This window comes from Schistocerca gregaria, chromosome 8 (genome assembly GCF_023897955.1).
Source record: "Schistocerca gregaria isolate iqSchGreg1 chromosome 8, iqSchGreg1.2, whole genome shotgun sequence".
Lineage (NCBI taxonomy): Eukaryota > Metazoa > Arthropoda > Insecta > Orthoptera > Acrididae > Schistocerca > Schistocerca gregaria.
In genome coordinates this window covers 131,531,261-131,546,494 of record NC_064927.1, presented here as the reverse complement: position 1 = coordinate 131,546,494, position 15,234 = coordinate 131,531,261, and the positions used below count along the sequence as shown (strand labels likewise).

General features: G+C 43.7%; 1 pseudogene; it reads left to right on the top strand.

The window, feature by feature from the left end:
* The first annotated feature begins 12,254 nt into the window (after positions 1-12,254).
* On the top strand, positions 12,255-12,372 carry LOC126285482 (5S ribosomal RNA; annotated as a pseudogene).
* Positions 12,373-15,234: the final 2,862 nt, after the last annotated feature.

Sequence of the window (15,234 nt, the reverse complement as noted above, 5' to 3'; positions counted from 1 at the left end):
AGAACCGCTCGGCCACTTTGGCCAGCCGAAAATGTAATCACATGTCAGTTCTAGTGTACTATATTTGTCCGAAGAATAGCCGTTTATCATCTGCATTTCTTCTTGGTGTAGCAATTTTAATGGCCAGTAATGTATAAATGAACCCCTTTCTAGCTGAGTACTCAGGGTGGTCGACTGCCATGCGAGAGATCCGGTTTCGATTCCCGACACTGCTAGCAATATTTTCTTGGCGGAAGAAGTGGAACAGTGTGAACTCAGCCTCGTGAGCCGAACTGAGGCGGCTCCAAGGTCAAGAAATCCGGCAGCGGCAGCGAGAGCGGTGTCCTGACCGCAGGCTCCTTTATACCTTATCGGATGACGCCATTGCCAAAAACTTACAAATAAAAGACACACCACCGAGGAAAGTTCTCACCTACCTGCGAAAAAATGTTTTGCATAGTAGAAGCAGCTTAGCACAAGAAGACTTTTCAGTAGACTGTTTATGCAGCTGTGATATGCAAACAGTCGCTTTTTCTGTCTGATACTTTTTGTTGTACCACTAATTACCGTGTGAGCTACTACAAGAGCAGCATCAGATGGTAAAGGAATTTATTATTTGAGAAGCAAAAATGTAATTCCCTCTTACGATACTTTGAAGGTTGCCTGTTCGTTCAGCAAAGTCACTTTTACCTATTGCGTTTTGTCTTTGCTAGATCGTGGCAGTTATTTTTGCAATATTTTGAGCACCTCTGCCATGATCAGTTTAGATTGATCGAAATAAGCTCTTTGAATCACCTCTTTGATTGTAAGCGGCAGTCACATGAAAACTAGACGAATTGCAAACAAAGTGAGTGAACTGCTTATTATTTCAAAAGTAACAGCCTAACTGTTAATATGTTACCATTATCCCATTGTGAGACAAGATGGCCGATTCCTTCTTAGAAAAACATTTGCGGTTGCCTGCTGAACCATGATAATAACCCGGACGCCATCTCTTCGCCCGAAGCAAATCGAACGCCAAAATATGGAAATCGCATGGGGAGTGAACGAGACTACAGGGTGTTACAAAAATGTACGGCCAAACTTTTAGGAAACATTCCTCACACACAAAGAAAGAAAATGTTATGTGGTCATGTGTTCGGAAACGCTTACTTTCCATGTTAGAGCTCATCTTAGTGAAAATATGTTATGTGGTCAAGTGTCGGGAAACGCTTACTTTCCATGTTAGAGCTCATCTTATTACTTCTCTTCAAATCACATTAATCATGGAATGGACACACACAGCAACAGAACGTACCAGTGTGACTTCAAACACTTTGTTACAGGAAATGTTCAAAATGTCCTCTGTTAGCGAGGATACATGCATCCACCCTCCGTCGCATGGAATCCCTGATGCGCTGATACAGCCCTGGAGAATGGCGTGTCACAGCTGTAAACAATACGAGCACGAAGAGTCTCTACATTTGGTAGCGGGGTTGCGTAGACAAGAGCTTTCAAATTCCCCCGTAAATGGAAGTCAAGAGGGTTGAGGCCATTGAATTGGACCGCCTCTACCAATCCATCGGTCACCGAATCCGTTGTTGAAAAGCGTACGAACACTTCGACTGAAATGTGCAGAAGCTCCATCGCGCATGAAGCACATGTTGTGTCGTACTTTTAAAGGCACATGTTCTAGCAGCACATGTAGAGTATCCCGTATGAAATCGTTATAACGTGCTCCATTTAGCGTAGGTGGACGAAACTAAAATGAGCTCTAACATGGAAATTAAGCGTTTCCGGCCACATGTCCACATAACATCTTTTCTTTATTTGTGTGTGAGGAATGTTCCTTGAAAGTTTGGCCGTACCTTTTTGTAACACCCTGTATATGGAGGATTTGTATTTCCGCTTCCCAGCGGAACTTCCACAGCGTACTCAAAATAACCTTGGCAAAATGTAGCCCAGCCGCATATTGCCACGGTGTTGAAATAGTAAACATTTTATTTACTTTTTCCACATGAGTCTCGTTTCCATTTGACTTCCTTTTTCTTACTTGCCTTGGTGAAACTTAGGTGAATTTGTTTGGTTATTTCGGCTCTGCTTGCAAAATTTCTGCTGTTTACTCACGATTACTCTGCGTTCAGGATGGGGCTGTATTCTCCTACATGGTGAAATGAAACTTGGAATGTTATTTAATTATGGCTAAGTGATAGCTTGTTATACTGACGAATGTTATCTTTTCAATCCATTGTTCTGTAGATTGAGTGTTATCATCTTCTCGTGAATTGTAAAAGAGTTGTTGCCTTATATAAAATTGTATACTGAGAACTTAACATTGCTGTTGCTTCTTAAAACATTCAAGCACATTTGCATTGCTTTGAGGAACCATGGTGGGCATATAAACCAATTGCATTGGTTAGGTGACTACATATATGAAAATTTTCTTGCATTATTTCTCTTTAAACAAATTCACTTCTTTGTTACTTGTACTGCTAAGTCGCTTTATTGCTTTATTATATTGATTACAATCACGCACCATAAGTATGTTTATGCATCACACGTTACTCTCTGAATTAACTTTGGAATGGCAAAACACTAGAAATTTAGAAATAAATTTTCTCTCTCAGCTTTTAGATGCAGAGTGGTAGCTCGAAGAGTGCTCTGTCTCCTTACCGAGATATTACGTGGCTAGAACATAATTATCCATCAAGAACCAGTGGTTCGAAACCTAGTGAACAGTCGCGGGCTACCTCCGTACAGGTATATTCCTAAGGTGATCAATAAAAGGTGCACAGGCAGCACCTTAGGATGTTGCCGACCTGAGAGGGTCTCAGAGGTACCCTGTTCCATTCCATTCACGTATGTTTGAAGTCAATGTCGCACACCCTTTGATCTGATCACTTTCAAAATTTATCGGATGGTCTTCAACATCCTCTAGTGGCTCCACACCGATTTGTTGTTATTATTGTAATTGTTTTTTTTCTTTTTGAGTCATCGGAATCGTTTAACTGGTTTGACACTGCCCCCACGAACTCCTGTCGTGTGCCAGTTTTTTTATCGCAGAGTAGCAAATGCAATCTATGTCCTCAATTATTGGCAGGATATATTCCAATCTTTGTCTTCTTCTACAAGCTTTGCCCTCTACAGGTCCCTCTGGTGCCACGGAAGTTACTCCCAGATGTCTTAACAGATGTCCTATCACCCTGCCCCTTCCTTGCCAAGTCTGCGGAGAATCTCCTTACTCCTTGCCTTAGCACACCACCGAATTTTCAACATTCTCCTGTAGTACTATATCTCAGCTGCTTCGATTCTATTCTGTTCTGATTTTCCCACAGTCGCCTTTAATACCAAACTACGCTCATTCACAAACGTAAATTCTCAGATATTTATTTCCACTAAAACCATACACTGTACTTTTTAGACTGTTCATTCTATTCAACAGTTCTGTAACACTTATTCATTTTCACTCAGGGTAGTAATTTAATCAACGAATTTTATACTGTCACAGTGAATTTTAAACCACTCGTGAATCTTTCTGTTATTTTTGTCATTGCTCCCTGAATGTACAGATTAAGCGATAAGGTCTAGAAACTTTGTCTCACACCCTTTAAAATCCGAGCACTTTACACTCTTATTGTTCTCACTTCGTTCTTGTACCTATGGTTCATCAACCACCTACCCTTTAGATTACCCTTCTTTTTCAGAATTTCGAATATTGCACCATTGGTCCATTGTCGAGCGGTTTTTCTATATCGATTCACCGCATCACTGTATCTTGATTTTTCTTCGTTGTTTCTTCGATTATCAACCTCAGCGTCAGAACTGCCTCTCTGATGCTTTTACATTTCTAAAGCCAAAGTGATCCTCATCTAACAGGTAATCCATTTTGTTTTCCATTCTTCAGGATATTATTGAAGTCAGTAAGAAGGACACATGAACTGTTAAGCTTATTGTGCAATAATTTTTTACTTGTCGGCTCTTGTAATATTCAGAATTGGAGGAAGATGTTTTCTCCGAAGTCTGCTGATATAATGCCAGTATGATACATTCTACACACCAACGTAAATATTGGTTTTGTTGCCACTTCCCGCATGATTTTAGAAATCCCGATGCTTTGTCTGATCTTAAGTCTACCAAGTCTCTTCTAAATTCTGGTCTAATACTGGATCCCCTATAATTTCCGTATCAACTTTTGTTTGTTTTTCTATCACGCCATCAGACAAGTTCGCGCCCACATAGACGCTTTCGATGAACAATACCCACCTATTCACTCTACTCTGCATTTAACAATGGATTTCCCATTGCACTCGTAATGTTATCACCTTTGCATTTCATTTCCCTGAAGGCTATTTTGACATTGGGTATGCTGCGTCAGTCCTTCCGACAATCATTCCTTTCTCTATTTATTCCAATTTTCATGCCGCCATTTCGCCTTAGCTTCCCTGCACTTCCAATTTATTTCATTCCTAACTGACTTGTACTTCTATATTCCTGACTTTTGCTGTACATTTTTCGTCCAACAACTGAAGTATTTATTCTGATGAAACTTCCTGGCAGATTAAAACTGTGTGCCCGGCCGAGACTCGAACTCGGGACCTTTTCCTTTCGCGGGCAAGTGCTCTACCATCTGAGCTACCGAAGCACGACTCACGCCCGGTACTCACAGCTTTACTTCTGCCAGTATCCGTCTCCTACTTTCCAAACTTTACAGAAGCTCTCCAGCGAAACTTGCAGAACTAGCACTCCTGAAAGAAAGGATATTGCGGAGACATGGCTTAGCCACCTAGGGGATGTTTCCAGAATGCGATTTTCACTCTGCAGCGGAGTGTGAGCTGATATGAAACTTCCTGGCAGATTAAAACTGTGTGCCCGACCGAGACTGGAACTCGGGACCTTTGCCTTTTGCGGGCAAGTACTCTACCATCTGAGCTACCGAAGCACGACTCACGCCCGGTAGGAAGGAGACGGATACTGGCAGAAGTAAAGCTGTGAGTCTCGAAACTTGCCATACATCAATGCCAATTTTTCAGTGATATAAAAGCCATCAAACGACAGGAAGCTGTTGGCACTCTGCTGTGTGAGGACCTGAGTATTGTGAAAGACGTGCATGAGTACTGTGCAACATGTGCAGAGTGTGTTGCGTCGAGCTCGTGGTCATGTGGCTGACACTAAGAAAACCAAATTGCAAAGTGTTCTCCAACGGAATCCTGGATATTCTACACCGTGAAAAATTAGTGACAGACTTTCAGGGAATGCCGTAACATTTGAAGAGAGGGAAACAAAGCTAAACTCCAGTGACCTGGCTGCCTTCAAATACCCTCCAGTGACGTCTTGTGGAGAGGAGTTTTTCTAGGTACAAACCTATCCTCACCGTCAACCGTGGATCTTTGACAATGGAAAGCCTGAAAATGCACCATGTGATCCAGTGCAGCTTTGCAGATAATGAAGATTGACATACGGTGTTAAATAATGTGAAACATTTTAAATACTATGTAGAAATAAAAACGTTGTTTTACTGTTTCGCTAGACTATCTTTTCGCTGTATTTTGTATTTTGAAAATAAAACATTCAGACATTCAAAAATAGGTGCAAATTAGCCACAAACCCTACAGAAAGAAAGAACTATACCTACAATATTTTGAGAAGTGAATTTTCTATTACTTTATGGTGAATAAAAATAAACAAACAAGAATGCTTTAAATAAACTTCTAGTAAGTCACATTTTCTTTTTAAGGTCATATTTATGTAAGTTTTAGATCATAAATGTTTGCCTATTTCACTGTTTTTTAAGTAACTAAAATCGGCCATAGTGATTAGTGAGTTTGCGACTATCGAAGTATGTGACACAAATGGCCCTCGTTTTTGACTGCATTAACATATACGCTTCAATTGCCTACGTCACCAATGGACCGTAGATAGTAGTACGTGGTGTAAATTTCAACCTGACACGTTTACCCGTCCATAAGAGAAAGGGCCCTTAGCAGTCGGAAAAACAGGAAACCGACCCTGTAACGGTTCTGTTCTTACCGATCGGGTTTTTGAATCCTAAACGAAACACAAGTGTGTGAGGAATCCTTGGAAGAAAAACGGCGTAGTTATCTCGAAACCCTGATGGGTAAGTCGAGGGAACCTGTATTCCGAAAAGAATGTGAGACCGCTGCGCTGCCACAGCCTTGTCTCTCGTTTAGCCATCATGAGAATAAGATAAGAGAGATTATACCACAAATGAATTTCCTCCATCAGCTGCTTTTAGAATATAAATTTATGTAAATGCCGTGTAAAATTTCTCCCAGCACCATAATTCAAAACCAACATTCCCCCTCCCGCCCCCCTCCCCTCAATCTCCTTCTGAGCAAAGTTCAAAGTGTCACCGTATTAGCATTCGTTTGGGAAATCAGCTGCAGAGGTAGATTGCGGAATCAGCAAATCGGGAAACTTAGAGTGCGTGTTTTCGACGGGTACTGTAATTTATCGTATAAATAACGAACTAAGCAGAGCTCGGTAAATAGGAAAGACTTTAAGCAATTAAACTCGCAGTGCTTCTATTCACGTGCGTTATCGCAACCATTTTTCTGTAGGAATGACCTCGTACACCCGGCAGCCGCACACCGACAAATATACCACACGTATAAGTACCCGAGGAAAACTGTAAATTCATATCGACAGAGTCTTATAATCCTCAGGCTACTTGTAGTACAAGGAAAAAAGTTATTGAAGTAATACATCAGAATACAAAAAAAAAAAAATGATTTTAGGGCTGGAGGAGCGGGTAGTCAGTCGAAAGGTAGGACGAGTTTGTACTAACTGAAACAAATTTCTCTAACCGTTACGTAATTGTAAGAAGACGAAAAATGTTCAACATCACATAACACGATCTATTCACATTAGGGTAACCACTGCCTATGTTGCCATTAACGTGCAGTAACTACTCACTGACGGTTGAGGGTATATAAAGCGTGAAGTAAATATTCCAGAATTCGAATCAAGAACAACTGCCAAAATGATTAATTCAGTATATTCCGTCAATGTAGCGAAACAGCTTAAATCGATTTAAAAAATTCATGGCCTCCGGTCCAGATTGTATACCAGCCAGGTTCTTGTTAGAGTATGTTGATAAAATAATGCATGCTTAGGAATCATATACAACTGCTGGCGCTTCCGTAGATCCTTATCTAAATACAGAGAAATAGCATAAATTACACCAATATCCAAGAAACGAAGTAAGAGATCTAAGTAATGAGTGCCATCTACAGGGGATTTCTGACTGATTCCATATATTTAGATTTTCAGAAGACTTTCGATACTGTTCCTCATAAGAGACTTCTAACCAAATTGTGTGCCTATGGATTATCGCCTCAGCTGTGTCACTAGATTCGTTAGTTCCTGTCAGAAAGCTCACAGTTCGTCGTAGGCGGAAAATTATCGAGTAAAACAGGAGTAATATCTGGCGTTCCCCACGGAAGTGTTATACCCTCTCCTCTACTCCTGATCTATATAAACAACATAAGAGACAATCTGAGCAACCCTGCAGCTATAAGGAGCTGACCGCTCAGATGAACCTAGAGTCTACCAACAGTGTCTCCTCAACGACGTTTCGACGGACGATGTTGACTACAGTTCATCGGAGGCGAAGGCTGGAGTTTGCACGCCAGGACTTCAACTGGACGCCTACTGACAATGAGCGGCGACAGCAGATGATGTTGTCATTTACCGTCTTATAAAGTCATCAGATGATCAAAACCAATGTAAAACGATTAAACAAATACCGGTATGGTGCGAAAGATGTCAATTGATATTAAATAATGAAGTGTGAAGTGATACGCTAGGTTACTTAAAAAAGTCCACTAAATTACAGTTACACGATAAATCACACAGAGGTAAAGGCTGTAAATTCAGCTAAATACGTACGGATTACAATTACAAATAACTTAGCCGGCCGCGGTGGCCGAGCCGTTCTAGGCGCTTCACTCTGGCATCGCGCTACTGCTGCGGCCTTAGGTTCGAATCCTGTCTCGGGCATGGCTGTGTGTGATGTCTTTAGGTTAGTTAGGGTTAAGTAGTTCTAAGTTCTAGGGTCTGATGACCTCAGATATTAATTGCCATAGTGCTCAGAGCCATTTTTGAACAAATAATTTGGAACAATCACGTAGATAACGTTGTGAGGAAAGCATACCAGCGACAGCAGTTTATTGGCAGGAGACAGAAAATGCAGGAGATCCACTAAAGAGACTTTATACACCACGCTTGTGCGTCCTCTTCTGGGGTATTGCTGTGTGGCGTGGAATCCGCATCAGATATGATTGACCGAAGAAGGGCTGGTAGATTTTGTATTATCGCAAAATAGGGGAGACAGTGGCGTGGATACTATACGCGAATTAGGGTGGAAGTCTTTAAAAACAAAGCCATTTTTGATTGCGGCAGGAACTTCTCGTGAAATTTCAATTACCAAATTTCTCCCCCGATCCAGAAAATATACTGTTGGCGCTCACCTACATAGGATGAATTATCTTAATGTTAAAATAAGAGAAACCAGATTTAAGTGCTCATTTGTCGTGCGTGCAGTTCGAGAACGGAACTTTAGAGAAAGAGCTCTTCCAGACTCTTAATTAAAATCAGATGTGTATGTGAATTGTATACGTATATGTAGGTGTAGATGTGTCGGGGGATGCAGAAAACAGTTCAGTATCTGTCATGATGCAGAAAGGGAGCGATTTATCTGACGTCCAAAAAGACATGAGCATTGGCAAAGGACCAAGCTTGGAAACATTTCTGAAACGACCGTGCATGGCAAAATGGTGCTATCCAAACCCGGGGCCGTTGCACTATGGGCCGTAGATGACAAGGGTGAATGTGTACGGACGACTACACATGCAGTTGATAACCAACTAACCGTCCAGATGAACCAAGGGTCTACCAATAGTATCTGCGCGGCTCCCCCCGTCGGAGGTTCGAGTCCTCCCTCGGGCGTGGGTGTTTGTGTTGGTTTGTGTTGTCCTCAGCGTAAGTTAGTTTAATTTAGATTTAATAGTGTGTAAGCTTAGGGACCGATGACCTAAGCAGTTTGGTCCCATAAGATCTTACCACAAATTTACAAAATAGTGTCTCCTCAATGACATTTCAACGGACGTTACTGACTGCTCTTCAGCGTAAATGAAGAATGGAGTTTGCACTCCAGCACCTAAACTGGACATCCACTGATATGCGACCTTTTCGAATGACTTGCGTTTTATGCTCCATCGGACAGATGGGTACTGTTTCGCAACGAACGGCGTGAAACGTTTACAAGCAAGCACAACATCGTCGGCTGGAGGTGAGGTTGTTATGGTCTGGAGAAAGTTTTCATGGCATTCCCTGGATGTTCTCCTCATTTTGGATGGTACATTGGACAACACAAGTATGTATCTATCCTTGGGGACCAAGTCTATACCCACTATTTTGCCTCGGCACGATGGACACAGCAGCAGGACAGTGCAACGTGTCATACGTCTCGTACTGTACGCCCTTAGTTCGCAGAGCAGCAGGATGATTTTACCGTACTCCCATGCCCCAGATTCCCCAGATTTAAACCCACTGGAGAATCTATGGGACAGCCTCGAACGGGCTGCACGCGCCATGGATCCTCAACCAACAAACCTAGCGCATCAGGGCACAGTAATCGAGTCGTCATGGCTACCAACCCTTTTAGGTACTTTGAAGACCCTCACTTGGTCTTTCCCTGCAAGCCTTGCAGCGGTCCGAGCTTTTTACAGGTGGTCACATCAGTGTGACTCAGCGCTATAGTCATCTGTCTGGTTGCGAGTTCAGTGTGTTATTAGCGACGCTACAACTTAAAATACCGGTATGGTGCAGACGCAGTTAGCGTCAACGTAACGGTACAGGCGAACCGCTTGACACGATTACGACAAGTTTTGTAATGCTTATAAAATAGCCCTTGTAGAAATATTTGTGAAACGTAATCAGTGACCGGCCGAAGTGGCCGTGCAGTTCTAGGCGCTGCAGTCTGGAACCGAGAGACCGCTACGGTCGCATGTTCGAGTCCTGCCTCGGGCATTGATGTGCGTGATGTCCTTAGGTTAGCTAGGTTTAACTAGTTGTAAGTTCTAGGGGACTAATGACCTCAGAAGTTGAGTCCCATAGTGCTCAGAGCCATTTGAACCATTTTTGGTAATCAGTGAAAACCACAGCGTCTGAGCATCTATCTTATGACTGCTTTGAAGCGACGTATAGGAACTCCTCTGCTGCGCCCATCACTTCAGCTCCGAGCAACTGCTGGACATATTTCAATCTCTGTCAGCCCCCGCAATTTTTACCATGTGGTGCTGACTGTAGCAGAATTCAAGTTATTTCATGAAATCTTGACATGTGTCCTATCATCTGTCCCTTCTTATTGCCAATGTTTTCAACGATTTCATTCCTAGAGCGTTTCTACAGAGAAGTTCCGTATTTCGTATCTTATCGCCAACTATTAATAAACGTTACCCTTCGCGAGGCAGAATTTTTCAGTGAGAGGAAAATGTCTTTGATAACGGTTGTCAGAGCCTTCGGTTTCCGACACACACACAAAAAAAAAAAAAAAAAAAAAAATAATGGACGGAGGTGTCATGGAAGCAGGGCGTTGTCAATTCCTTGGAAATATCATTAAAGTGCCGTTTGAACACATTGTGTGGCTCGCGTTAACAGGATAAACACCGGTGTGCCGCTAGAAAAGAATGGACAGATGACAGAATATGTGAAAGTTCTGTTGTTCCCATGGCACAAGAATTATTGACTTGCACGTTGGAACTGCATCTGATTTCGTACCTGTTTACTCGACCACTACGGGGAGACGAAACGCGATAATTCGCTGAGGTGATTCAAGGAGCAACTGTTGGAAAAATTAAATTGGCCATCTGTCATCGTAATGGATAATGCTTAATACCATTCAGTTATTAAAGATAAAGCTCTAATGATGGCAACGAAAACAGCGGACAATGATGGATGGTTGACACGCACAACGTGAAAAATTAAGGACTATTTGTGAAAGGCGGAGCTCATGGAAATAGGGTTGTGTGTGGTGGAGAGGATTGGTGGGGAGGGGGGCGGGGGGGGGGGGGGGGGTGAGCAACTGCAGTTTCAGCAGTAGGTGGTGGATGAGACTCTAAGAACATGCATGCCCACAGGGTTCTTAAGCTTCCACTATGCCACTGCCTCTTCAACGCAATCGAAATCTTTTGGGCACAGATTACACAGTATATGGCGACAAATAACAAAGACTTCTCTGTGGCAGTAATTCAAAAACTCTTGTTAGAGGAAGCAGTGCGACAAACAAGGGAAGTGGACTAATGTTGTACGCCACACAGAAACGCTTATTGAAGAAGCATGGAAAACTGAAGTGAATGAAAAGAGTAATAGTGAAATTATAATTCTATCTTTGTGCAATTCCAGTGACTTGTTCACGGACCAGAGCTCATATAACTACAGTATCGTGGAGGCAAGTGAGGGTTCGAATGGCTTGAAGCACTGCGGGGCTTAACATCTGAGGTCATCAGTCCCCTAGACTTATAACTACTTAAGCCTAACGAACCTAAATACATCACATACATCCATGCCCGAGGCAGGATTCGAACCTGCGACCGTAGCAGCTTCCGGACTGAAGTGCATAGAACCACTCGACCACGGCGGCCGGCGAGGAAAGTGAGTTTGAAATAAGTAGGACATACTCTTTGCCTTTATTTGTCCAGCCGGCCGGCGTGGCCGAGCGGTTCTAGGCGCTACAGTCTGGAACCGCACTACCGCTACCGCAGCAGGTTCGAATCCTGCCTCGGGAAGGGATACGTGTGATAGGTTAGTTAGGTTTAAGTAGTTCTAAGTTCTAGGGGCCTGATGACCTCAGCAGTTGTCCCATAGTGCTCAGAGCCATTTGAACGATTTGTCCACAGACTTCTTAGGCTAGCACCATACAACTGCCACCTCAACGCCATGGAAATGATTTGGGCACAGATTACATTACATGGTGACAAACTACAAAAACTGCCCTCTGGCAGAAATTTGTGTTTATGTTTAATATTTGTGGCTGACGGGTAAATACCAGTCAGCATTTACACATTATATCTCATGACATTATTAAGGAGTACTCGTTTGTTCAAGTATGATTATGTGCGCACTACAGTGATTGGTAAGTACTCGAGCAGTTTATATTATTTTAATTTTATTTGTTGCTGTATTTCCAGGAACGATTCAGATCCATTTTAACTCTCTTCCCGTACCGAATACGATGAGCGCCATTCATTCTGATTATTGTAGAAGACATTGCTCTTGCCAACGGCCTTGCCGCAGTGATAACACCGGTTCCCCTCAGATCACCGAAGTTAAGCGCTGTCGGGCTGGGCTAGCACTTGGATGGGGGACCATCCAGTCTGCCGAGCGCTGTTGGTAAGCGGGGTGCACACAGCCCTTTTGAGGCAAACTGTAGAGCTACTTAATTGAGAAGTAGCGGCTCTGGTCTCAGAAACTGACTAACGGCCGCGAGACCAATGTGCTGATCATATTCCCCTCCATATACGCATCCAGTGACCCCTTTGAGCTGAGGATGACACGGTGGCCGGTCAGTGCCGTTGGGCCTTCGTAGCCTGTTACGGAGGAGGTTCGTTTTAGTTTACATTGCTATTCGTCTTGCTTTTGTTGAGATATACAAATAATATGAACATCGTATGATTTTACGCACGGGAGTGTGTTAGTTAAGCCACAAGGATCTTACGATCCTGTAAACCGAAGGCAGCGTTGGAAGGAAGTGCAGCATGGAACCGCAAAGCTGTTATTCCTACAGCAATAGTGAGTGCGCACGCACCGGCGAACCGACGACATCGCTCCCATCCATGCTCAACTGTTCCTCTCTCTCCCTCACTTTGTTGTTCTGGTCCCGATATAGTGATTTCTTCCTCAGTTCCTTGACAAAACACATATATCACATGACTGTATTTAGTTTTGTGGCCTCTTTCACCTCTCCTTAATAATTGTTGAACCTTTAGTATCAACAGTGATGAGCCAAATCTTTATGACCACCTGCTTAATAGCTTATTTATCACTGACTCTACATACCAGGGAACCGAGAATTCGTAGGTATGGTTGTGGACACATGTGGTCATGGAATTTGCGTAATTAACAGGCCGCTGATATGCGTACGCGGCTATGGCGCATGAAGTGATCCTGCTCGGTTCCATAGGATTGACGTCAGGCGAATGTGGTCGCCGAAACATCCAAGTGAGTTCACAACAATGCTCCTCAAACCACTGTAGCACGGTTCTGGCTCCGAGAACTGGCCAATTTTATTGCTCAAAGACGACATCGCTGTCGGCGAAGATATCAAGGGATGAAGATGATTCGCAGCTACCATCGTGTCTTTGATTGTCACCACAGGTCCCATGAAAGCACGGGAAAGTGTCTCGCATAGCATAATACTGTTCCCACTAGCTTGCATCCGTGGAGTACTGCCCATTTCGAGTAGCCGTTAACTTCGACTACGGCGTGTGTGGAGACGATCAGCGATCTAGCGTAGCTCTTCTCCCAAAGAGGCGACATGTTTCGTTGATCGACGGTCGAATCCCGATTGTTCCGTGCCTACTGCAATGGTGCACGATGCCGAGGGGTCAACATGTGAACACTTAGGGGTGGTTTGCTGCGGAGTTCCTTGTTCAACAATGCACAATGAAGGGTGGGCTGCGAAACGTTTTTGCGTGCACCAGCAGTGTGCTCTTTCGGCAGAGATGCCACTGGTCACCATCTGTCCTGCTTTACCCAGCAGATAGTTACAGGCTGCGCGTAACAATGACCTGCTCTTTTTAAAAGTCGCTTATCTCAATGTATTTTCCCACGGTGATCGTCCGTCTCTGTCTGCCCCACTTACACACTTTTGTTACCGCGCACGTGCCCGCAACGCCAACAGGCAGCATCCAGAGTCGCAGTCGGCAGTGGTCGTGGTGTTCTGGATTATCAGTGTATATACAGGGTGTTTCAAAAATGACCGGTATATTTGAAACGGCAATAAAAACTAAACGAGGAGCGATAGAAATACACCGTTTGTTGCAATATGCTTGGGACAACAAACTTTCGAAATTACAGTAGTTACAATTTTCAACAACAGATGGCGCTGCAAGTGATGTGAAAGATATAGAAGACAACGCAGTCTGTGGGTGCGCCATTCTGTACGTCGTCTATCTGCTGTAAGCGTGTGCTGTTCACAACGTGCAAGTGGGATGTGGACAACATGGTTTATTCCTTAGAACAGAGGATTTTTCTGGTGTTGGAATTCCACCGCCTAGAACACAGTGTTGTTGCAACAAGAAGAAGTTTTCAACGGAGGTTTAATGTAACCGAAGGACCGAAAAGCGATACAATAAAGGATCTGTTTGAAAAATTTCAACGGACTGGGAACGTGACGGATGAACGTGCTGGAAAGGTAGGGCGACCGTGTACGGCAACCACAGAGGGCAACGCGGAGCTAGTGCAGCAGGTGATCCAACAGCGGCCTCGGGTTTTGCGTTCGCCGTGTTGCAGCTGCGGTCCAAATGACGCCAACGTCCACGTATCGTGTCATGCGCCAGAGTTTACACCTCTATCCATACAAAATTCAAACGCGGCAACCCTTCAGCGCCGCTACCATTGCTGCACGAGTAACATTCGCTAACGATATAGTGCACAGGATTGATGACGGCGATATGCATGTGGGCAGCATTTGGTTTACTGACGAAGCTGGACGGCTTCGTCAATAAACAGAACTGGCGCATATGGGGAACCGAAAAGCCCCATGTTGCAGTCCCATCGTCCCTGCATCCTCAAAAGTACTGGTCTGGGCCACCATTTCTTCCAAAGGAATCGTTGGCCCATTTTTCAGATCCGAAACGATTACTGCATCACGCTATCTGGACATTATTCGTGAATTTGTAGCGGTACAAACTGCCTTAGACGACACTTCGAACACCTCGTGGTTTATGCAAGATGGTGCCCGGCCACATCGCACGGGCGACGTCTTTAATTTCCTGAATGAATATTTCGATGAACGTGTGATTGCTTTGGGCTATCCGAAACATACAGGAGGCGGCGTGGATTGGCCTCCCTATTCGCCAGACACGAACCCCTGTGACTAATTTCTGTGGGGACACTTGAAAGACCAGGTGTACCGCCAGAATCCAGAAACAATTGAACAGCTGAAGCAGTACATCTCATCTGCATGTGAAGCCATTCCGCCAGACACGTTGTCAAAGGTTTCGGGTTATTTCATTCAGAGACTACGGCATATTA